This window comes from Schistocerca piceifrons, chromosome 4 (genome assembly GCF_021461385.2).
Source record: "Schistocerca piceifrons isolate TAMUIC-IGC-003096 chromosome 4, iqSchPice1.1, whole genome shotgun sequence".
Classification (NCBI taxonomy): Eukaryota; Metazoa; Arthropoda; class Insecta; order Orthoptera; family Acrididae; genus Schistocerca; species Schistocerca piceifrons.
Window position 1 is genome coordinate 638,449,694 of NC_060141.1, and position 26,419 is coordinate 638,476,112.

General features: G+C 42.5%; 1 non-coding gene across 1 annotated transcript; it reads left to right on the forward strand.

Moving 5' to 3' along the window:
* Positions 1-23,776: 23,776 nt before the first annotated feature.
* Trnas-cga lies at positions 23,777-23,851 on the forward strand. Its single transcript has one exon. It is a non-coding gene; the product is annotated as a tRNA-Ser (tRNA).
* The last annotated feature ends 2,568 nt before the right edge of the window (positions 23,852-26,419 follow it).

A 26,419-nucleotide genomic window follows, 5' to 3' on the forward strand; every position in this document is an offset into this window, starting at 1 on the left:
CAGCCGGCGAGTTAACAGAAAGGTACTTGAAATGGCACGAATTCAATCCTGCCCTGTCAGACAAAATTGGGCGGGAAAGTCATGTGGATGACGAGTGTCATCTGCGCGAGCAACGGATTTTTCTTCGTGAGATTTATTTCAGATTAACAGTTACTAACTGTGGAACTTTGCTTTTTGCCAATTTTTCATGGTTCTGCGTCAACAGAAGTACCGCACACCCTACACAGGTTTTGATGAGTGAGTTTTCGTGTATCAAAACGTGCGTCATAAATAACCGTACCTTTTGATTGCGTTGACTACGATCCCTTCACGGCGTGAAGGCCGGGTTGAAGATTTTTCTCCGCTCGGGGACTGGGTGTTGTGTTGTCCTCACCATCATTTCATTCTCATCACCGGCGCGCAAGTCGCCCAATGTGGCGTCGATCGAAATAAGACTTGCACTTGGCGGCCGATCTTCCCCAACAGGCGCCTACCGGCCGACGATGCCATACTCTCATTTCATTTCCATTCAACTTGATGCATATACTGGTTCCTGAAAAAAAGGCTTATTAAGAGTCCGACAGGCAGACAGAGACGCGTACGGACAGCAAAGTGATCCTATAGGCGTTCTGTTTTCACCGAGGAATCCTAAAAGTAAGAAAGTCGGAAAACATTGTGTTTTGTGGAAGGCGAATCTTTTCTAAAAACCAAATTTAATTCGTACACATGAAGAAACGGCAAAAGGAGCTTCTACCTTCAGCAAGACGATTATTTAAGAAGAAATAACTCTCCCCTTCCCGTCTCCATCGAAATATATTCAGAGCAAACCTTGTGCATTTTGCTCCATCACCAGGCGACAGTAGCAGTCCTGAATATCAACAAATAGGACTAAGAGTGCCGATACTCTTAACGATTTACCTGTCACGATAACCGACGTCGTAGGTACGCTCAATGCTCGAGGAGAGGTATTTATAATCTGTTCAGCATAAGAGTAAACCTGATGTAAACAAACACAAACGTGTTGATTGGTCAGAGGCCTTAGCACACGTAGACTGGTGTTGTTACGCTCTTAAAAAGTAGGTCCTGCTTACATATTAGGTATCTTATTACTGAGTTACGTTAAATGAAACTTTAAGATACTCAAATGTATTAACGGCCATCAGCATTTTTCTCAATCACGCTTTAGCTACGCAGTTTTTATTTCAAAAATCGTGTACAGTCACAGCCTCTGCAGCGTTGTGCTCTGATTGTCGCGCTGTTAATGTGCTGTATGAAAATGGCTGAAGTTGCTTTCTATTCCGTAGTGAAACACGCGCTTGGAACACGGTAAAAAGTGCCGAGGAATAGGTTATTCTTAATGTTTTTCATAAATTTACGGAGATAATCGGCTTTGAAGTTTTTACCTGCGTTTTTATACTGCGGGTGATATGCAAACCCAGATTGAACGTGTAGCGCAGTCGAGAATGTAAAGGAATGCGAACTGAGTGAGATTATTCGTGTGTTGGTTCTTAATACCGTTTTTTTCTCGTTCAATTTGAAATACCTATATCTCGTAATTATAAAACTCATCATCTTTTTTATGAATAATGCACGTCTTCTTGTTTCTAATTATATATTGGACGCGAATTTTCTGTTTCCATTTCAAATACAAATTCTTAATTATCAACGTTTTATGAAAGACTGTTCATAAAAGTTGTATAAATTAAGAAAACATAACAATTTAACTTTTTGAGGCAAAAATGAAAAACCAAACCCTCTTTATTTGGACTATGTCCATCGTTTTATACCACAGAGGTAGATACAATGAGTCCGAAAAGTATTCGACTAGTTGTAATTTTGTTTAAAAACTAAGTATATGTCACGTGAAAGAAAGGGAACATAAAATGTGAACATCCAGTCATATGCAATAAACCTTGGTAGGTCATTTTTATTGATGGGCAAGAGACTAAGTACATCCATAGCGATAACAAATTTGACAAAATGGAGAATTTATTCAAGGGCTACTTCAAAAAGTATTCGTCCATTCATTTTTTTTATTAATTTGCAATCTGAAAATATGATTTCAATTACAAAAATTAATATTTAGGGGGTTTCCCTTTGCAGCTATTACTGCTTGTAGTCGTCTGGGCATCGACTTGACCAAGTTTGCCGTCAGCGAGGCTGGAATTTTGTCCCATTCGTCTTGAAGTGCTTCTTTTAGGTCTCTCTTGTTAGACATGTGTCTTCCCTTGATGCTATCTTCCAGTACTTTCCAAAGGTGTTCAAGAGGATTGATGTCTGGGCTCTGAGGAGGGTGTTAGTTGTTTTGGGGTATTGTACAGGAGCCACAGCCTTGTGTTTAGAGCCGTATGCTTTGGGTCGTTGTTGTTGTTGTGGTCTTCAGTCCTGAGACTGGTTTGATGCAGCTCTCCAAGCTACTCTATCCTGTGCAAGCTTCTTCATCTCCCAGTACCTACTGCAACCTACATCCTTCTGAATCTGCTTAGTGTATTCATCTCTTGGTCTCCCTCTACGATTTTTACCCTCCACGCTGCCCTCCAATGCTAAATTTGTGATCCCTTGATGCCTCAAAACATGTCCTACCAACCGATCCCTTCTTCTAGTCAAGTTGTGCCACAAACTTCTCTTCTCCCCAATCCTATTCAATACCTCCTCATTAGTTACGTGATCTACCCACCTTATCTTCAGCATTCTTCTGTAGCACCACATTTCGAAAGCTTCTATTCTCTTCTTGTCCAAGCTAGTTATCGTCCATGTTTCACTTCCATACATGGCTACACTCCATACAAATACTTTCAGAAACGACTTCCTGACACTTAAATCTATACTCGACGTTAACAAATTTCTCTTCTTCAGAAACGATTTCCTTGCCATTGCCAGTCTACATTTTATATCCTCTCTACTTCGACCATCATCAGTTACTTTACTCCCTAAATAGCAAAACTCCTTTACTACTTTAAGTGTCTCATTTCCTAATCTAATTCCCTCAGCATCACCCGATTTAATTTGACTACATTCCATTATCCTCGTTTTGCTTTTGTTGATGTTCATCTTATATCCACCTTTCAAGACACTGTCCATTCCGTTCAACTGCTCTTCCAAGTCCTTTGCTGTCTCTGACAGAATTACAATGTCATCGGCGAACCTCAAAGTTTTTACTTCTTCTCCATGAATTTTAATACCTACTCCGAATTTTTCTTTTGTTTCCTTTACTGCTTGCTCAATATACAGATTGAATAACATCGGGGAGAGGCTACAACCCTGTCTCACTCCTTTCCCAACCACTGCTTCCCTTTCATGCCCCTCGACTCTTATAACTGCCATCTGGTTTATGTACAAATTGTAAATAGCCTTTCGCTCCCTGTGTTTTACCCCTGCCACCTTCAGAATTTGAAAGAGAGTATTCCAGTTAACATTGTCAAAAGCTTTCTCTAAGTCTACAAATGCTAGAAACGTAGGTTTGCCTTTTCTTAATCTTTCTTCTAAGATAAGTCGTAAGGTTAGTATTGCCTCACATGTTCCAACCTTTCTACGGAATCCAAACTGATCTTCCCCGAGGTCCGCTTCTACCAGTTTTTCCATTCGTCTGTAAAGATTTCGCGTTAGTATTTTGCAGCTGTGACTTATTAAACTGATAGTTCGGTAATTTTCACATCTGTCAACACCTGCTTTCTTTGGGATTGGAATTATTATATTCTTCTTGAAGTCTGAGGGTATTTCGCCTGTCTCATACATCTTGCTCACCAGATGGTAGAGTTTTGTCATGACTGGCTCTCCCAAGGCCGTCAGTAGTTCTAATGGAATGTTGTCTACTCCCGGGGCCTTGTTTCGACTCAGGTCTTTCAGTGCTCTGTCAAACTCTTCACGCAGTATCTTATCTCCCATTTCGTCTTCATCTACATCCTCTTCCATTTCCATAATACTGTCCTCAAGCACATCGCCCTTGTATAAACCCTCTATATACTCCTTCCACCTTTCTGCCTTCCCTTCTTTGCTTAGAACTGGGTTGCCATCTGAGTTCTTGATATTCATACAAGTGGTTCTCTTCTCTCCAAAGGTCTCTTTAATTTTCCTGTAGGCAGTATCTATCTTACCCCTAGTGAGACAAGCCTCTACATCCTTACATTTGTCCACTAGCCACCCCTGCTTAGCCATTTTGCGCTTCCTGTCGATCTCATTTTTGAGACGTTTGTATTCCTTTTTGCCTGCTTCATTTACTGCATTTTTATATTTTCTACTTTCATCAATTAAATTCAATATTTCTTGTGTTACCCAAGGATTTCTATTAGCCCTCGTCTTTTTACCTACTTGATCGTCTGCTGCCTTCACTACTTCATCCCTCAGAGCTACCCATTCTTCTTCTACTGTATTTCTTTCGCCCATTCCTGTCAATTGTTCCCTTATGCTCTCCCTGAAACTCTCTACAACCTCTGGTTCTTTCAGTTTATCCAGGTCCCATCTCCTTAAATTCCCACCTTTTTGCAGTTTCTTCAGTTTCAATCTGCAGTTCATAACCAATAGATTGTGGTCAGAATCCACATCTGCCCCTGGAAATGTCTTACAATTCAAAACCTGGTTCCTAAATCTCTGTCTTACCATTATATAATCTATCTGATACCTCTTAGTATCTCCAGGATTCTTCCAGGTATACAACCTTCTTTTATGATTCTTGAACCAAGTGTTAGCTATGATTAAGTCATGCTCTGTGCAAAATTCTACAAGGCGGCTTCCTCTTTCATTTCTTCCCCCCAATCCATATTCACCTACTACGTTGCCTTCTCTCCCTTTTCCTACTGACGAATTCCAGTCACCCATGACTATTAAATTTTCGTCTCCCTTCACTACCTGAATAATTTCTTTTATCTCGTCATACATTTCTTCATCATCTGCGGAGCTAGTTGGCATATAAACTTATACTACTGTAGTAGGCATTGGCTTTGTGTCTATCTTGGCCACAATAATGCGTTCACTATGCTGTTTGTAGTAGCTAACGCGCACTCCTATTTTCTTATTCATTATTAAACCTACTCCTGCATTACCCCTATTTGATTTTGTATTTATAACCCTGTAATCACCTGACCAAAAGTCTTGTTCCTCCTGCCACCGAACTTCACTAATTCCCACTATATCTAACTTTAACCTATCCATTTCCCTTTTTAAATTTTCTAACCTACCTGCCCGATTAAGGGATCTGACATTCCACGCTCCGATCCGTAGAACGCCAGTTTTCTTTCTCCTGATAACGACGTCCTCTTGAGTAGTCCCCGCCCGGAGATCCGAATGGGGGACTATTTTACCTCCGGAATATTTTACCCAAGAGGACGCCATTATCATTTAATCATACAGTAAAGCTGCGTTTCCTCGGGAAAAATTACGGCTGTAGTTTCCCTTTGCTTTCAGCCGTTCGCAGTACCAGCACAGCAAGGCCGTTTTGGTTAATGTTACAAGGCCAGATCAGTCAATCATCCAGACTGTTGCCCCTGCAACTACTGAAAAGGCTGCTGCCCCTCTTCAGGAACCACATGTTTGTCTGGCCTCTCAACAGATACCCCTCCGTTGTGGTTGTCCCTACGGTACGGCCATCTGTATCGCTGAGGCACGCAAGCCTCCCCACCAACGGTCGTTATCTTGCTAAAATGTAATTTCCTTGCACACCTAATTTTTCGGTGCTAGGATTCAGATTGTCCTTTACAATGTTGATATACATATGGTGATCCATTGTACCTTCTATGAAATGTAATTTTTCAACACATGCAGCACTCATACAGCCCCACACAATCAGGGAGCCACCACTGTGTTTAACCGTTGGCGGCCGGCCAGAGTGGCCGAGCGGTTCTAAGCGCTACAGTCTGGAACCGCGCGACCGCTGCGGTCGCAGGTTCGAATCCTGCCTCGGGCATGGATGTGTGTGATGTCCTTAGGTTAAAGTAGTTCTAAGTTCTAGGGGACTGATGACCTCAGAAGTTAAGTCCCATAGTGCTCAGTCATTTTTTAACCGTTGGCACAAGATTGCGTGGCAACATTTCCGCATTCTTCTTACGCCACACCATTTGCCTGCCAGCCGACCCGAATACGTTATCTTTACTCTCATCAAAAAATATTACTCTATTTCTGAAGTCTTCCTTTTTGAATCTATGTTCCATCGCAAACTGAAACATTTCTTTCGATTCTGTTCACCGACCCAAATTTCTTGCGCGCTACCCGGCCATGATACCCATACGTTTTGGGGTACTTCTTTTTGTGTTGGCACATACCTTCTTTCCCTTAGACTATATATAACTCCTCACCCAACTTAGGAGCGCTGATTTTAGGTTTCTTCTTCTTTTCCCTCACGATAAATCTCACGTCTGCATCAGTCGAAGTGTGAGGGTGTCCAGTACGTGGTTGGTTTCTTAATGATTTTGTTGCACAAAATCGATCTATTTTCGACTGAACCGACGTTCTAGGTCTGCCGACTACTTTAGCAATCTCGTAAGAAGATTTGCACTCATTATGTAAGCGCAAAATAAGTTTCTTTTCGATGAGCGTCGTCTCACTACCCTTACCGCCCATGGCGCTAATTGGACTGTATCGGCGCGTTCAGAACCGCAACAGGCGATAGAGTGGGGCCGCCCGCGCGCGGTTGACTCTTATAGTATGTGCCGTGGGTTGCGTTACAGTTTAATCACTGCACTGAATGTCAGCATGTTCAGATGGTGGACGAATACTATTTTGTTTCTGTTTTGTTAACCTTGCTGTCGATTTGGAGGTATTTCTTTCCTTGCTTTCCAACAAAAATGACTTAACGAAGTACGTCTTACATAACTGGCTCTTTAGATTTTGTATACATTTCTTTTTATGTTACACAGACTTTGTTTTCTAAAATATATACAGCTAGACGAATACTTTATGGACTCACTGTAAGTAACTTAGAAACATCAAAAACAATAATTTACACAGAATCGAGCACATCATACAAATGCTTCATTTTTACATTTGGTACTGTACCATTACAATATGAACCCAACGGAACTGATCTGGAGCCAAGCTGCGGTATTTAGCCCGAGAAGTAACAAGACTGTTACGCTGTCAGACGTACTGGAACTAACGCACGTTAAGTTTCTCACACGGCACTGCCGAACGCTGGCGGGATGTAGAACGGCTCGTCATAAAAGAAGAAAAGAAAGTGCTGCGCCTGATTGGCTTGGTGGATTCTGTTGCTGATAGGCTCGTTAACAACGTAGCAGGTGACACTTCCAGAATTGAAATGTATTTCTGGGATTCGGGTAAGGAAGGAGCTAAGAGATTACCAGACGACTGACTGTACGTAATGCCTTCAGTGGCTTCAATATTTAGCTATACGGTGAAATCCTTTAATACTCTCTTACGTTACACACAGTTTACGCAGAAAAATTACCCTGTGGTTAAGTCAGGAATTTTCATCGTTCTTGTTTTTAATTACAATAGTACCTTAGCTAGAAACGATAACATGTTGCCGGCTGGAGTGGCCGAGCGGTGCTAGGCACTACAGTCTGGAACCGCGAGACCGCTACAGTTGCAGGTTCGAATCCTGCCTCGGGCATGGATATGTGTGATGTCCTTAGATTAGTTATGTTTAAGTAGGGACTGATGACCTCAGAAGATAAGTCCCATAGTGCTCAGAGCCATTTGAACCATTTGATAACAAGCTGCGGGTTTCGTCTATTTGTCTAAGGAGCGTATTATGGGAGATCTGCAGTGTATTATTTCATTCTGCTTAAAAATTAATTGACATTCGAAGCTGTATTGCTCCTCTGCTCGTCTCTTTTTACATATGAACTACAGCTTGCCACGTCACTGCAGGCTGGCTGTACCAGCTGACCAGCCAGTGCTGTGCAAGTTACATGCGCCGGTAAAGCTGTTCTCCCTTATTATCGCTAATGCCCTTAGTACACAGCACAAAACGTACCCTTATTATCCTACTTGACGGTACTCGAGGAAGCTTGGCTGCAGTCCCACGTGAAATGGAAATCCAATGAGCTTCCAGCAAACGCGGAAGAATACATAGTGCAATTTATTCTAATGAAGAATGGATTCCACTACCTGAGTTTGGTCGACATTGTAGTGAGAACGAATGGTATGCGGAAAAAGGGACTGCAGATGTCATAGTTTATTTTCCAGCTCTTTGCTGAATCTGCGTCACACCTAGTTTACAGTGAAGCCTTAGCACTGTTTTGCAGGCTGCTGCACAAACCTGTCCTTAATAGTGCTTCACACGAGACTAGAAATTAGTACTGTGGTGAGTGATTTGGTAGATCTGCTAGACGAGAAAACGTCAAGTGGGCGAATGTGTGCTCACACATGGCTTAGCTTGTATAGTCCATTTAAAATTAATTCATAGTTGACGTCTGTTACTTGTAGCAACAGTGTTGTCGCATTGGCTGCCAGCAGATACAGACGACGCGCGTTACTACACAAGTACTGTTAACGGGCCTGCACACGTCCAACATTTATTGACAATACTAGTTTTTCATACCTTTAAAATATTAACGCGATTTACAAGGTGATGAATGCTTGACATTATTCCTTCCTGGATGCGAGCTACATTGATATCAAAATAGAAGAAAAAACTTCAAACTGCCACGATCTTTTTAGTAGAGCGTTTACTCAGATTACCGGTTTCGGCCAAATATGTTGCCATGATGTGAATAAATGAACTGCTAAAGCGCTGGTAACATTTTGAAGTTTGTTACTTCTATTTTCATCATTTTACAAGTTTAGGATGTCGAACACCCAAAAGACATCGTGTATCGCAGTTATTTTAGCTATAACTGGTAAACAAGAGAAAACAACAAAAATGAGGCAATACCTCCGAGAATGGTTGGAAAAGAAGCCACTTGTCGTATGTTAATTTACTGACTAAATTCTTAACTATGGAAACAAAAGATGCCAAACTATTTTCGTATGAGTCTTTGATATTACGACAAATTATTAATGTTGATACGACGTAAAACATAAAAGCAAAATTTGTCAGTGGGAGTGTCAGTCGCAATCGACGAGATGACGTTTAAGTTTGATTTCTTGCAACAGGCAGAGCTTCGAATGCTTGAAATTTAGTGCTCTAATATCATCAAACACAATTAGCAAAAATGTTATTGAAACTTGTGAATTAAGTATATCTGTATTGCAATGATATATTCAGGTACGCCCGTAAATAATGTGACGAGGCTGATGTGTATTTCGTAGCCGTTGCATATACAGTACATAACGAGGCCTACGATGTTTCCAAATTAAATAAGAAAACAATGCCGTAGAGTATGCTCGATTGTATGTAAGTCTGCAGACTTTTGTGGCCGTTGTCACTGAAGTTAAAATCTTCTGGGTTATTAGGCCGCGTCATGTTTCTCCTAAAGTATTCTTTTTCGGGGTGAATTCCATTTAAGAAATTGTGGAACGCATGAAGTTCTTCTTCGCCGTGTGGCCATATAACAAATATTGACAAATACGGCTACTGCATAAATTCTTTTAAAACTGTTTTCTGTTAAAAGATTACTACAAAAATTGAGTCTGAGAGATGTGCTCAAAGACGAACGGTCAACATGAAGAGTGCCCATTAGCGTTGTGTGGCTGGTTCACGAAGCTCTGCGAACACCTGAATGGCGAATGTCAGACCGTCGATGCTCCGCACTACACACGCTCAGTGTGCACGGAGAATATTTTTGGGGCCATCAGTACTGCTCGTCAATATTTCTGTTATTGATCATACGTCGATATGCACACTCAGGCGGTCAATATGACGGATTGACAATATTGTTGAGCGGGTTAGGCCCCCTTCCTTTTTAGGTGTAATGCGAAGCAATGTTGGCAGTGGCCGTTTGATGTATGACGAGAAACCGAGATGCTCTGTCGACAGCTGATTTTAAGTGACTAAATTGCTAACATAACCACAACCCCGTGATATGCGAAGAGACGGCGGTCAACAACTTGTGGCAGAACTATTCATCGCGCTTGCTTTGTTCATACCGATTAATGTTGACCTTTGCGAGTAAACCCAAGAGAGAAATCAGTGTCAAAAGCAAACTGTAATTTCTCGCTTTCATTGGTTCGTGGAACTATCAAATGGTTCAAATGGCTCTGAGCACAATGGGACTTAACTGTTGTGGTCATCAGTCCCCTAGAACTTAGAACTACTTAAACCTAACTAACCTAAGGACACCACACACATCCATGCCCGAGGCAGGATTCGAACCTGCGACCGCAGCGGTCGTGCGGCTCCAGACTGTAGCGCCTTTAACCGCTCGGCCACTCCGGCCGGCGTGGAACTATCCTCACACTGGTTTCAGGAGCTGACACGTTTATAGGCCATACAGACACGGCACATGGAAATAATGTACACTGTTTAAAAGTAAAGAAACTTTTATGTGTACATACCTCCACCGATTGCTAGTTGCAAGCAGGTGCGCTGTCCAAAATAAGGTGGATACCACTCATGTCAGAGTCACTGGAACTTCCCGAAGTGGACGTGCAGCTGGGAGTATTAATAAGTTCCGTAACACTATCTTCGAGAAGACTTTCATTATTTCACGCTTCGTCAATTACTCGCTTCGTTTGCATCACAACAGCCCTCCAGTCCATTTCGGTAACATTTTTCACGCCCTGAATAGTCAGTTTCTTAACTTCAAAAAAATGGTTCAAATGGCTCTGAGCACTATGGGACTTAACGTCTGAGGTCATTAGTCGCCTAGAACTTAGAACTACTTAAACCTAACTAACCTAAGGACATCACACACATTCATGCCCGAGGCAGGATTCGAACCTGCGGCCGTAGCGGCCGCGCGGTACCAGACTGAAGCGCCTAGAACCGCTCGGCCACGCCGGCCGGCTTTCTCAACTTCACTCACAGTATTTTTTTTTATTTTCGCGAGAAACATACTTTCACTTGCGCCCAAAAAAGTTCAATAGCGTAAAAGTGGCAGTGGTAAGGTGGTAGGTAGTCTTATGACTCTATGTTTTCATATTTATAAGCTACCTCATCGGTCTCAAAGGTTGGAAACTGTGGTTTGTGAGGGACCCGGTTTCTTATAATTCTACTTTTATCAATTCATCATCCACAGTGACTCTGTGTTGTCGTAACCACTGGATAATGTCTTCCTTTCGAGACGACAGGGTTGGAGTCTTATCCTTTAAAACTGAGTGGTATGGGGCATTGTCGATAATAATTACTTACAGATTTATAAACTTGGTAACGACGTATTTTCGAACCAATTTAAAAATGTTTCATGATTCATTTTCTCATGTTACTATGATGTTTTCTTGGATCTGAAAGCAGTTGGCAGCCGGGAATAAAGCCGTGGTAGGTACCAGGATGCAAAAGAATAATTCTACACCCTTTTCCAGCAGCGAGTGCCATAGCTTCTCCTTTGTTGTCACTCCAACCTTTCGTAATTGTATGACCTGCATTTACCCATGTTTTATCCATTCAAACAATGTCCTCGAAATTAATATCTTTCATTTCACTCAAAAATCTGCTTCGCCATGCAGCAATGTCTTCTCGACCCATTCACATTTTACAGCATGAAATATTTTTGTATTTAAAGCCTAGACGCTGTAGAACCAGTCACGACGACGATCTGCTACCTTCAAAAAGTTCGGCCTCACGCAGTGCTGTACGAAGCTTGTCAAATGCAGACTAATCTCTTTTAAGACAATACTTGTGTACGTGACGTCGGATCGCGTCTTGTGCGAAAGCATCCAGATTTGTTATGCGTTTCTGCATACTTCTTTTCTTACCCCCGTGTATGAAGAGAAGAGGGTCCTGCTTTGCTTCTTTCATTCTTGTATTTCTGCTTGCTGTTACCAAGTACTGTCGACTCACTAACCTTAACCGCGGCTGCTATTTGCGCGGCTACGTAGGAAACCGGTAAGAGAGGGCCCCCATTTTTCGCCTCCCTCTCAAAGCATTCCCGCCAATTGCACACGAGCTGTGATTGTTCTTTAAACGTAATTCCTTGCTCGGCTTTCTTTTCTGATGTGTTTGCATCTCAGTTCCTGGATCTGCCCTTTTTCTTTCGGATTTCATCAGACATGATAACCCACACGAAAAGCACACGCTCAACGGTAACGGAACACGCAAGTTTGAAGCACAGCACTAGCCAAACAATGGAAGGCAGCTGAGCATTTGTTGTGGCAGTCTGGCAAGACGAACAGCTCGGGCGTGACGTTGAGCACTTTCATTGGAGGGAACCAGCTCCAGCCCATGAAGTGTCAACTATCAAGTAATTTAAAACGGACTATAGTCAAGTGTCGAGTGCTGTGTAGTGTGCACAGCTAAATAAATCTGTGATCGATTGCGAATCAAGCTGTACTCGTACATGTTGCAATAAAAATTACCCTGGAAGATGAAACTTCCTGGCAGATTAAAACTGGGGACCTTTGTTTGCCTTTTGCGGGCAAGTGCTCTTCACTCTGCAGCGCAGTGTGCGCTGATATGTAACTTCCTGGCAGATTAAAACTGTGTGCCGGACCGAGACTCGAACTCGGGACCTTTGCCTTTCGCGGGCAAGTGCCCAAGCAACTTTTTTTTTCTTCATTTTGTTCGTTGTGTTTGCTTGGGGCGGACGTCGTAAGACATCCGTTTTAAGTCCGTTGATGATCGATTAACTCAGTTTTTTTGTTACAGAGGGCACGTAACCCTCTGACCGAACACGCTGAGCTACCGTGCCGGCTGGCTAACTGAACTACCCTAGCACGACTCACGCCCCGTCCTCACAGCTTCACTTCCGCCAGTACCTCGTCTCTTACCTTCCAACCTTTACAGAAGCTCTCCTGCGAACCTTGCAGGACTAGCACTCCTGAAAGAAAATCACATTCTGGAAACGTCCCCCAGCCTTTGGCTAAGCCACGTCTCCGCATATCCTTTCTTTCAGGAGTGCTAGTCCTGCAAGGTTCGCAGGAGAGCTTCTGTAAAGGTTGGAAGGTAGGAGACGAGGTACTGGCAGGAGGAAAGCTGTGATGACGGGGCGTGAGTCGTGCTTGGGTAGCTCAATTGGTTGAGCACTTGCCCGCGAAAGGCAAAGGTCCCGAGTTCAAGTCTCGGTCCGGCACACAGTTTTAATCTGCCAGGAAGTTTCATATCAGCGCACACCCCACTGCAGAGTGAAAATCTCATTCTACCCTGGACTGGAGAAAGAAAACTGGCGTTCTACGGATCGGAGCGTGGAATGTCAGATCCCTTAATCGGGCAGGTAGGTTAGCAAATTTAAAAAGGGAAATGGATAGGTTAAAGTTAGATATAGTGGGAATTAGTGAAGTTCGGTGGCAGGAGGAACAAGACTTTTGGTCAGGTGATTACAGGGTTATAAATACAAAATCAAATAGAGGCAATGCAGGAGTAGGTTTAATAATGAATAAAAAAATAGGAGTGAGGGTTAGCTACTACAAACAGCATAGTGAACGCATTATTGTGGCCAAGATAGACACAAAGCCCATGCCTACTACAGTAGTACAAGTTTATATGCCAACTAGCTCTGCAGATGATGAAGAAATTGATGAAATGTATGACGAGATAAAACAAATTATTCAGGTAGTGAAGGGAGACGAAAATTTAATAGTCATGGGTGACTGGAATTCGTCAGTAGGAAAAGGGAGAGAAGGAAACATAGTAGGTGAATATGGATTGGGGGCAAGAAATGAAAGAGGAAGCCGCCTTGTAGAGTTTTGCACAGAGCATAACTTAATCATAGCTAACACTTGGTTCAAGAATCATAAAAGAAGGTTGTATACCTGGAAGAATCCTGGAGATACTAAAAGGTATCAGCTAGATTATATAATGGTAAGACAGAGATTTAGAAACCAGGTTTTAAATTGTAAGACATTTCCAGTGGCAGATATGGATTCTGACCACAATCTCTTGGTTATGAACTGCAGGTTGAAACTGAAGAAACTGCAAAAAGGTGAGAATTTAAGGAGATGGGACCTGGATAAACTGAAAGAACGAGAGGTTGTAGAGAGTTTCAGGGAGAGCATAAGGGAACAATTGACAGGAATGGGGGAAAGAAATACAGTAGAAGAAGAATGGGTAGCTCTGAGGGATGAAGTAGTGAAAGCAGCAGACGATCAAGTAGGTAATAAGACGAGGGCTAATAGAAATCCTTGGGTAACAGAAGAAATATTGAATTTAATTGATGAAAGGAGAAAATATAAAAATGCAGTAAATGAAGCAGGCAAAAAGGAATACAAACGTCTCAAAAATGAGATCGACAGGAAGTGCAAAATGGCTAAGCAGGGATGGCTAGAGGACAAATGTAAGGATGTAGAGGCTTGTCTCACTAGGGGTAAGATAGATACTGCCTACAGGAAAATTAAAGAGACCTATAGAGAGAAGAGAACCACTTGTATGAATATCAAGAGCTCAGATAGAAACCCAGTTCTAAGCAAAGAAGGGAAGGCAGAAAGGTGGAAGGAGTATATAGAGGGTTTATACAAGGGCGATGTACTTGAGGACAATATTATGGAAACGGAAGAGGATGTAGATGAAGATGAAATGGGAGATACGATACTGCGTGAAGAGTTTGACAGAGCACTGAAAGACCTGAGTCGAAACAAGGCCCCGGGAGTAGACAACATTCCATTAGAACTACTGACGGCCTTGGGAGAGCCAGTCCTGACAAAACTCTACCATCTGGTGAGCAAGATGTATGAGACAGGTGAAATACCCTCAGACTTCAAGAAGAATATAATAATTCCAATCCCAAAGAAAGCAGGTGTTGACAGATGTGAAAATTACCGAACTATCAGTTTAATAAGTCACAGCTGCAAAATACTAACGCAAATTCTTTACAGACGAATGGAAAAACTGGTAGAAGCCGACCTCGGGGAAGATCAGTTTGGATTCCGTGGAAATGTTGGAACACGTGAGGCAATACTAACCTTACGACTTATCTTAGAAAAAAGATTAAGAAAAGATAAACCTACGTTTCTAGCACTTGTAGACTTAGAGAAAGCTTTTGACAATGTTGACTGGAATACTCTCTTTCACATTCTAAAGGTGGCAGGGGTAAAATACAGGGAGCGAAAGGCTATTTACAATTTGTACAGAAACCAGATGGCAGTTATAAGAGTCGAGGGGCATGAAAGGGAAGCAATGGTTGGGAAAGGAGTGAGACAGGGTTGTAGCCTCTCCCCGATGTTATTCAATCTGTATATTGAGCAAGCAGTAAAGGAAACAAAAGAAAAATTCGGAGTAGGTATTAAAATTCATGGAGAAGAAGTAAAAACTTTGAGGTTCGCCGATGACATTGTAATTCTGTCAGACACAGCAAAGGACTTGGAAGAGCAGTTGAACGGAATGGACAGTGTCTTGAAAGGAGGATATAAGATGAACATCAACAAAAGCAAAACGAGGATAATGGAATGTAGTCAAATTAAATCGGGTGATGCTGAGGGAATTAGATTAGGAAATGAGACACTTAAAGTAGAAAAGGAGTTTTGCTATTTAGGGAGTAAAATAACTGATGATGGTCAAAGTAGAGAGGATATAAAATGTAGACTGGCAATGGCAAGGAAAGCGTTTCTCAAGAAGAGAAATTTGTTAACATCGAGTATAGATTTAAGTGTCAGGAAGTCGTTTCTGAAAGTATTTGTATGGAGTGTAGCCATGTATGGAAGTGAAACATGGACAATAACTATTATGGACAAGAAGGGAATAGAAGCTTTCGAAATGTGGTGCTACAGAAGAATGCTGAAGATAAGGTGGGTAGATCACGTAACTAATGAGGAGGTATTGAATAGGATTGGGGAGAAGAGAAGTTTGTGGCACAACTTGACTAGAAGAAGGGATCGGTTGGTAGGACATGTTTTGAGGCATCAAGGGATCACAAATTTAGCATTAGAGGGCAGCGTGGAGGGTAAAATTTGCAGAGGGAGACCAAGAAATGAATACGCTAAGCAGATTCAGAAGGATGTAGGTTGCAGTAGGTACTGGGAGATGAAGAAGCTTGTACAGGATAGAGTAGCATGGAGAGCTGCATCAAACCAGTCTCAGGACTGAAGACCACAACAACAACAACAACAACCCTGGACTGGAAGATGTACATGAAGAGATTACATATGTAGAGAAGAGAAAATGGGTACGAAAATTTTTATCGAAGACATTTGAATGGACTATGAAGACAAAGCCAACACCCACAATAGTAGAACAATATATATTCTCACTAGTTCTGCAGACGAAGAACAGAGCGAAAAACGAGATAAAAGATCGTTTAGGGAGACGAAAGTGATTCAGTGTAAGGAAAACGACAAGAAGGAAAAGTTGCAGGAGCACATGGATTGGGGGAGAGGAATAAAGGGGTACCGAGTTCGCACAGAGCATAATTTAACGCTGGGGAACACCTAGTTTAATAATCATAAAAGGCTGTACATGTGGACGGAACTTGGAGACTCCTGGAGGTTTCACACACATTGCATAATGGAAAGGCGGAGTTTTAGAAACCAGATTGTAGCAGTTACCTTTTTTTGATTGCGTGGAAATGAGATGTGCTGCCTGTAACTGTTTTCCTATCAGCAGTTAAAAGTACTCTCACACGCCAATCTTCTGTCCTCTGATCTCGGAGACATCAGTCCTCTTCTCCTACACCAGGTGTTTCTATTGCCTGAATTAATAACTCATTAATGAAGGAAACGAGGGAAAACTACAGACGGTGAATTCAAACTAAATCAAATTTATTGACGACAAAAACATGATAAATGCGAGATAGTCTTGTCACATAAATTGGTACTTAATCAACTCACATTTCTTGGGTATTCGGTGAGCTGCCGCTTTGCTGCTGGACAAGAAAAATGCATTGAAAAACACTGAAAAATAAATGATATCTCGTCTAGTCCCTGGAGAGAGTGATAATTGGGAAACTGAGATGAATACTGGGAAATGAAAATCATGAAAGAAAGTTGTTAGCCATGAGTCACGTAATACGAATATGCAGATACGGGCAGCACGGCAAAGATTATCTCGTTAATATTGATGAAATAGCTACGATAGTTGCTGTTGGTTCAAACGGCGTATTTGCATAGTAACGACAAGTGAAGCTGCCCCGAGCGTTCTACCGCAAAACATCTTAACTATAACTGATCGAGTCTAGAAGAGGCTGCTTCCAAGGAATTGGAAGCCAGCACGTGTAGAACAATGTGGCAGCAACTCCCACACTACTATTAATAAATGGGTGAAGCCGACCAAGCACTGCAATGAGGCGTGGAGAGTGTTTCGCGATGCTTTCGTGTGCGTCCTCCGACAGAACAAGATTCCTGTAGCCAAATTAATTGGGGATGGCAGTGAAAACGGTTCCGCACAGGGGAGCAGCTCGGTTCCTGCCGTTCATATCGGGGAACCTGTCGTAGTGCCACTTCTTTGAAAGTCGGCGGAACTGGTGTCCCTAAACATCGGAGTGGCTGCACCTCAAATTTGAAAGTAACAGCCCTGAGCTTCCACAGATTTTCACCAACTTGTGAATTATCTGAAATAATTGATCGGAGATTATGAAGATAGCTGCACCTCTCATTCCTTTACTCAGGCGAATCATTTGTGGTTTCAGCTGGCTAAGGAAAATTGATTTGAATGCCTAAACTAACTAATTAGTTCTATCGACTTCGAATCTAATTCTATCGGAGCCAAAACTGTCCTACCTGATCATTTTTAAAAAGGCTTTTTCATTGGAACAAATTAAAAAGCCGCGTACTGGATGATTTACAAAAGCCAGTGACTTGTTGGGTACAAAGTAGGCCGACACCGCAACTACTGCAACGAAATGTGCCCGGCGTACTAAAGTACATCGAGAATCCTGTTATAACGACGCAGTCGCCGTAAGTTTTTGGACAACCTCTGTACGGGGTCACTCTGCATTGTTGCCAGATGTATCCAAGATGACATCATCCAAGTTGGCGTCGTGTAGACTTGGTAACAGCGCATGACATCATCCAATGTGGCTGCCATGACGTCATTCAAAATAGCGGCTTTTGGGGGGAACTTTGGATTTTGGCGGGAAAGTGGCACACACCCCTCCCCCAGAAAAAATGGTGAGAAGTTCAAATTCCAACAGGATAATGCATCACACCAAGGTTATCTCTACTAAGCAAAGAAAATCGCGGGAAGATAGCTCACTTGGCCTACCTCCACTAACCCAAGTCACTCAACCGCCACTTCCTCCTACGAACTGATGCCAAGTTTGAATTTTGGCCGTAAACAAAGATCACTTGGGGTTTCGCTGCTACGTTAAGAAAATGGCGCGAAAGAAAAGACACTTGTACTAACCTCAGTCACCCGACCGCCACCTTCTCCTAAAGATTCATGGTAAAACAGGACCTAGACATAAGTCTTTATTTAACAACATTCTCAATGTTATGCTGAAGCCACACTGCTATCAGAAATAATTACAAAGTCGACCTCTAGTAAATTGCAGTGTGTCTCAGAAATACTTAACGTGCACTTTTTTTTTTTTTTTAATTTTGGGGTGTGATTTCATCAATAAAACTGGTTTAGTCTTGGATTGTTCCAGGCACACCTTCTTCTTTAAGTTTGCTCCTGCAGAGAAGTTTGGTTTCTGCGAGTGTGCTAAACATACTGTGCATCGAAATGCCGGCACCCTGGCTGTTGAGGCTGTGCCTAATGAGTTCGATCTTACCCATCTCTCGCCACATCAGGCTTCTCAATTACAGGATTTGTGACAGAGGTTCCTCTGCTTCTGTGTGATAGGTTGGGTGTTACTAATATTCTTAACTACCATATCCGTCTGACCATATTCCTGTCAGGCAGTCCCCCTAAGATGAAGATACTAAGAGCTAAAATATCCAAAATGCTTGAGCAAGGGGTTACTAGGCCTTCTACATCTGCCTATGCTTCCCCCACATTCCTTGTCCCTAAGGATCAGGGGCGGGATTTTAGGACTGTTGTTGACTGTCCTTGAATCTGTTCCACTACCGGATCTTCATAACTCCCTTCCTTTGTTTTGCCGGCTTTAATTGGTTTACTGTACTAGATTTGAATCAAGCCTATTATCAGGTTCCCTTAGCTGAAGAATGTAAACATGTTACAGCATTTTGTACTGATTGGAATCTGTTTGAGTTTAACAGGGTTCCCTTTGGTTTGGCTACTGGTGCAGCCGTTCTTACTCGTTTGCTGGATAATATCCTTGGCGACCTGAAATTAGTCTGAGTTTATAATTATTTGGACGACTTGGTGATTTAGAGCCGTTCGTTTCAGGAGCATTTGGATCACATCCAGCAAGTTTTTTCGAGATTGCAGGGGACCGGGTTAACTGTTAAACCCAGTAATTGACGTTAGCCAGGCCGCAGGTGTCCTTTTTAGGTCACCTAGTATCAGGTCACAGTATTCGCATCGACAAGGAACGCACTAAGGCATTAAGAGCTCTGCCTCTGCCTACTGATAAGTGTGGAATTGTCAGGTTCATAGGCATGGCGAATTATTTTAGGCGTTTTGTCCCTAATTTTGCTCCGTTTGCGCCTCCGTTAAATGAATTCCGCCAGAAATGAGTGCGTTTTGAATGGGGACCTGCCCAAGAAGCCACGTTTGAGCACATTAAGGCAGCTATAGCCAACCCTCCCGTTTTCGGAGTGCCAGATTTTAATAAAAAGTTCATTGTCCAAACTGACGCTTCTAATGCGGGCTGTCGTCCTCCAGGAGTTCGAAGGTCAGAGCCAACCATTAGTGTACGCGTCTTGTTGGTTAACCAGTGCCGAACTTAAATATCCTGTCTACGAATGTGAGGCATTGGCCGTTTTGTTCGCGCTGGAGAAGTACCGCTTTTACCTTGAGCATCGGGTATTTCAGCTAGAAACCGACAATCAAGCATTAAGTTAGCCAGGCCACGTAAAACTGGCTGTATCACCAGGTGGGCAGTACGCATTTCAGTTTGAGGTCAAACACATAAAAGGGACTGAAAATGTCCTTGCGGACGTCCTCGGCCGTGTGTTTACTAAACATACATCTAGTGAGGGCACCCGGGATACAGAGGGAGGCAGTCTTAGTTTTATCGTGTTAGGCGAGATTCCTCATTTATTTGATGATGTGGCTCAGCATCAGTATCAGGACCCTAGTTGGGCACACGTTAAGCAATACCTGTTGTCTGGGGAACTATTGGATGAGTACATTATCAAGCAACGCATTTTGTTTAAAAGGATGGGACCTGCTAAGCAGTTCAAGATCTGTTTACCCGTAGCTCTGGTGCGCCCAGTTTTTCACTGCTTTCTTTATTTGTTGGTTGGTGGGCATTTAGGAACTTATAAGACCTTGCAAAAAATATTAAGGAGCATTTTACTTGGCCTTCCATGGACCGTGACGTGAGAGAGATGGTTTCTCGTTGTCAACTGTGTAATGTGGCCAAACCTAAGAACGCTCTTCAACAGTGTCTGTTGAGTTCTGAGCGTGAATCCTGTCCTATGCACAAACGCTATATCGATTATGTGGGGCCCTTACCTCGTACTAAGAGAGGTCATCGGTACGTATTTGTTATTATTGATGCGATTTCGAGATTTATCTGGCTCCTTCTGAGTCGTTGCTACTACCACTATCTCGCATTTAACTAATGTTTTCAGTGTTTTTGGACCTCCCCCCCCCCCCAAATAAATCGTAGTGATAACGCGTCGGACTTCCTTTCGGCCCCCTTCAAGGTGTTCTGTTTTCGAAACGGTGTCAAGCATGTGACTACTACACCATATTATCCGTAGGGCTCTTTCGCGGCGAAGGTCAATCGAAATCCTAAATCCGCATTGATTATTTTCCATCAGAAGACGCCTAGTAAGTGGGATTCTAGTCTTCCTTGGCTTAGCTTTGCTTTCAATACCGCCAATCATGATACTTTGAAAGCTACCCCAGCGTCCTTGATCTTTGCCTATACTGTTAATTCCCCCTCTCGTACTTTGGGGAAATCAAGATCTAATTCCGGGGGATATTACTCCTCAGGTCGCCAAGGAGAACTGGAACGATGCCAGACGTGATATTCTCAGGGCCCATAAAAAGCAAGCTGAGCGTTACAATCGTAATCGGGGAGCCTTTAAGGGAAGGCCAGGAGATTAGGTCTACGTCCATAATTTTCCCGGGAGACAGGTGCGTGTCGGAAATCTTAAAAATTCATTCCCCTTTTTGTAGGACCTTGTACCCTTGAGCCTATTTTAGGCCCTGTTAACCTTCTGGTTAAGGATAACCACAGCTGTAAGCAGTATAGGGTCCACCTTAGACAAATTAAATTTGGTTAGCCCAGTTGTTGAGTTACCGCCGGGGTTGGTGTTTAATGGGGGGAGGTTGAGCCGTGTGCGGCTCGCGTTCATTCTGTTTTTTCTTTGGCATTTTGTCACATTGAGTGGCGTCTTGTTTCTTCGTTACTTACTGGCGTCAGGAAGTTGCTAGTTTGCCTCCTTGAGTGGCAGCAGCAGCGCTTATCGATACTAGTACGGTAGTAGTGTGTGTGTGTGTGTGTGTGTGTGTGTGTGTGTGTGTGTGTGTGTGTGTGTGTGGGTTCGATTCCCGGCGGGGTCAGGGATTTTCTCTGCCTCGTGATGGCTGGGTGTTGTGTGCTGTCCTTAGGTTAGTTCGGTTTAAGTAGTTCTAAGTTCTAGGGGACTTATGACCACAGCAGTTGAGTCCCATAGTGCTCAGAGCCATTTTGTGTGTGTGTGTGTGTGTTGGGGCTTATGGGCGCTCAACGTCGAGGTCATCAGCACCCTGACACACATTAAAGTAAACGAATGTGGACAGACCTAATAGTACGGTAGTACTATCTTTGGTGTGACCGCTAGTATTTCCAGGCGGTGGTTGCGTGTGTGGAGAGTCAGTGAGTTGGGACAGAGCAGCAAGGAATTCCCTGTGGCTTTAGGCTAGGCCGGGACCGCTGGCGGCGTGCACGCGCTGTCGGATCGTGAGGCGCTAGCTGTGAGGGCGAAAAGTTCATTGGCCACTGAACCTGGACGCTGAAGTTGCGTGATCAGTTAACCTTTACGAAGCCTCAACTATTGTGACGTATCTTGGTTCATTTGCGGGTTGTTGCTCCCTGGGCCGTTCGGGCTAGCAGCAACGAATGATGCGTTGGGGTTGGCGAAATCTTGCAGCCGTCTTCCTATATTGTGATTAATTATTAAACAGACTTTTACTTACCAGTTAAGTGCACCAGCGGTATTTTCTGCTCTGTGGCCATTAACGTCCGCCCTGGTCTTTAGTGTACTTTTCCAGCAGTGTGCCTTTCCTTGTTGTGTTGATGCTGTGCTGTCCAGCCCGGCATGTACTTTGATAGGCTTTTAAGTTGTTTGGTTCATATTTGCTTAGAGTGGTTGTTCCCATGGTTGTTTTCAAACGGACAGTTTGTGAAGACGTAGTGTTGTTCATATCCCCATCTTCAGCCGATATTTTCCATCATTGTGCCATTGGTTAGACGGAAGGGCATTGGTTAAATTGTTGGTCAGTCCTTGGGCCGTCCCTAGTTTTGGTTGCCACCCGATTATTTAACTTCAACTCTTGGCTGCTTGTCTCACCTTACCTTACGTTTGAGATACCTTCTCAGGCCGAGCCTTGGAACACTTCTGAGCACCACTTGTTCTGTTTGTTTTAGATCGTGATTTTCATTTTAGTTTGAAGTATTGTGCGAGGCCTTCGGTCGTGTATTAATTCAGTTTTTTTTTTTAATTTTACATAATGGCCTTCGCCATGTTAAATTAAAATTTTGAAGATTAATTTTATTTTCAAAAAGAAAAAAGATTTTTTCCTTAAAATTGGTTCTATCTGAAATTCTTGTAATCTAGGCCCTAAGCCGTTAGTTGTTCGATGTGTTATGTGTGGCCTTCAGCCGAGGATTTACGTGAACCCATTTTAATAAGTCCTTCAGCCATGTGTTTTCTTTAAAGAAAAATTTTTTATAAGAAGGGAGGGGTTTATTTCAAATTGTTTGTCTGACTTGTTGTTCAGGCCTTCAGCCGTTGTTTCAGATTTATTTGTGGCCTTTAGCCATGCAATAAGTTAATATTTCTTTAATTAGACTTTTGTCCGTTCTGTTGTAAGTTTAAAAAGAAATTTCTTGGTTGGAAAAACTGTTTATTGATGTGTTTTAATTATAGTTGTCCTTCAGATATGTAGTGTAGGCCTTCAGCCGCTAATTGATTTCAATTGCATGTTTTTTTAAAGAAAATAATTTTACCTACTATTTTTAATTGCTTTTGATTTCTAAGACAGGCCCTCAGCCATTCTTGTTTTGGTGTGGGCCTTGAGCCCAGAAAGCATCTCAAGTTCTTTAACTAGGCCTTCAGCCATATTGTTTGGTTGTGATCTTTTAAAGCAATGTGTAAATGAGTGGTTCTTAGAAAAATAAAGTTGTGTATTTGATTGTGCAACTCACAGTAACTGTTTACGGCCCCATCCACAATCATAACCTTATCCCGTGGACTCTCTGAGTACTTACCAACCTGGTTTTAATTATTTACACTACAAATTCTTCTTTAAATAAGTATTACACTTATTTTGTTTGATATACAACTTAAATTCTGTTGGTCTAAACAATGCTATAAGTGAACCTTCCTGGCAGATTAAAACTGTGTGCCCAACCGAGACTCGAACTCGGGACCTTTGCCTTTCGCGGGCAAGTGCTCTACCAACTGAGCTACCAAAGCACGACTCACGCCCGGTACTCACAGCTTTACTTCTGCCAGTACCTCGTCTCCTACCTTCCAAAGTTTACAGAAGCTCTCCTGCGGACCTTGCAGAACTAGCACTCCTGAAAGAAAGGAGGGATGGAAGGTAGGAGACGAGGTACTGGCAGAAGTAAAGCTGTGAGTACCAGGCGTGAGTCGTGCTTCGGTAGCTCAGTTGGTAGAGCACTTGCCCGCGAAAGGCAAAGGTCCCGAGTTCGAGTCTCGGTCGGGCGCACAGTTTTAATCTGCCAGGAAGTTTCATATCAGCACACACTCCGCTGCAGAGTGAAAATCTCATTCTGGAATGCTATAAGTGGTTTTCTAACTTAAGATTCTTAATGAAGTCTTCCTCATGGTTAACGACTTATCCACTGGCAAAAATCACTGCAAGCCACTGGTGTCTCACATTAGTGGACCGGTGAGATTCAGTGCAGTTTTATGCTACAGGGCAACCAATAGCTTTTATATTAAGGAAATTGTCAGCAGCAGAAAAGAACTACTCACTGATTGAGGAGAAGGCTTTAGAAATCATCTATGATGATAAACTATTTTCCTTGAAATTTCTGGACACAGGTTTCATCTAACAGATGCCCACAAACTGTTAACTGCATTATTTGGCCCTCATTGCCAGTAGCATGACAAAATTGTGGAAGAATTATCTGCATTGAGACCTGTTTGTGAGAACACACAGTCATGAAATGCATTCTAATCCCACACGTCAGCATGTAAGCATTTATGTTCTTTCCCAGGTATGCATCTTGATGTGGTATTCGATACCTAAGAAGCTCTTTGCCTACAGATCGATGAATCCATTTAATATTTTTCATCAATGGACCCCTGAAATCACCAGTATGGATCCTGCATTGTACAAAGCATAGTGTTAGATGCAGCAGGATTGATTGGATCATGTGCATTGGCAGAAGTACATTTTTTTCCCTATGCTATTAACCTCTGGTGACAGATGATGTTTTCATATTTGTCACAGAAACCTGACACCACACTGCCTTAGTTCGTGATTCCAAGTACTAGAGCCAGTGTGGTTTCAGTTGTCTGACACTGAAGATGTGTCTGCAAGCCGCGTTTGCCTGAGTGTGTGTGTATGCATGTGTGTATTGCTGACAAAGGCCTTAATGGCCGAAAGCTATAATTGTGTGAATCTTTTTGTTGTGCCTATCACAACTCAGCATCTCCACTATACAGTGAGTAGCAAATTTTCCTTCTCTAATACAAGTACTATATCTTCTTCACAGATGCCACAGCACTCAGTTTATGTAGGAACTAACATGACGCCATGCCTGTTTGTCCAGAATCATAAATAATATCGAGCATCTAATGTGCAAATGTGACTGTCGTATATAACGGCAGACAGCATCATCCATGAAATTCAACCTTCGGTTCAGACGTGCACAGCCCTGGAACCAAATAAAACTCGATTTCCTTGGTTAGTTCTTAGGCACCATTGGCTTATAGTGGTCAGTTACCCAGGTGTTACTATAACAATATGTCAAGTTACAACTGACGGCATTGATGTAATAACCAGGTAAGTCCCATTTCCACAACTTTGAGTAAAACACAAGACACTATCCACAGGCTGGAAATTTTTTTTTAATGAGTCTTGCCTTTTATTATACTGATGAAGATACTGAGACCAGCAACGAGTTTTCTTGCAATGATTTTTTCATACCATACTAGTTTTGGGCCTGAGCCTTTCGGCAGCTGGTAGCATCGACGTCTTGCAAGTTTTACGTTCAGTTCATAGATCAGTATGGATTGTAAAAGAAAACCAAACCTCTGTCTTATAGTATGTAAAGGTGGGATTTCCAGAAAGACACAAATATAAAACTTACAAGAAGTCAACTTTACCATCTGACGGTGGGCAAAGGCCCAAAACTAGTATGGTATAATCAAATCATTTCAAGAAAACTTGTGGCGGTTTGCAGTATTTCCTATAACCTACAGTGTAATTTACACTGAAGCGCCAAAGAAATTGGTATAGGCATGTGTATTCAAATACATAGATGTATAAAAAGGCAGAATATGGCACTGCAGTCGGCAACACATATGTAAGACAACAAGTGTCTGGCGCAGCTGTTAGATCAATTACTGTTGCTACAATGGCAGGTTATCAAGATTTAAGTGAGTTTGGGTGTGATGTTATAGTCAACGCACAAGCAATGGGATACAGCATCACTAAGGTAGTGATGAAGTGGGGATTTTCGCATATGACCATTTCATGAGTGTACTGTGAGTATCAGGAATCTGATAAAAAATCAAGTCTCCGATATCGCTGCAGTCAGAAAAAGGTACCGCAAGAACGGGACCAATGATGACTGAAAAGAATCATTTAATGTGACAGAATTGCAACCCTTCCACAAATTGCTGCAGATTTCAATGTTGGACCATCAACAAATGTCAATGTGTGAACCATTGAATGAAACATCATTGACGTGGGCTTTTGGAGCCAAAGACCTACTCATGTACCACTGATGATTGCACAACACAAAGCCTTATGCCTCACCTGGACCCGTCAATTCCAAAATTGGGCTGTTGATGACTGGAAACATGTTGCTTGGTCGGATGAGTCTCATTTGAAATTGTATCAATCAGGTCGATGTGTGTGGGTACGGAGACAACCTCATGAATCCATGGACCCTACATGTCAGCAGGCTGGTGGGGGCTATGTAATGGTGTTGGGCGTGTGCAGTTCGAGTGATATAGGACCCATGATACATCTAGATATGACTCTGACAGATGACAAGTACATAAGCATCCTGTCTCATCACATGCATCAATTTGTATCCAT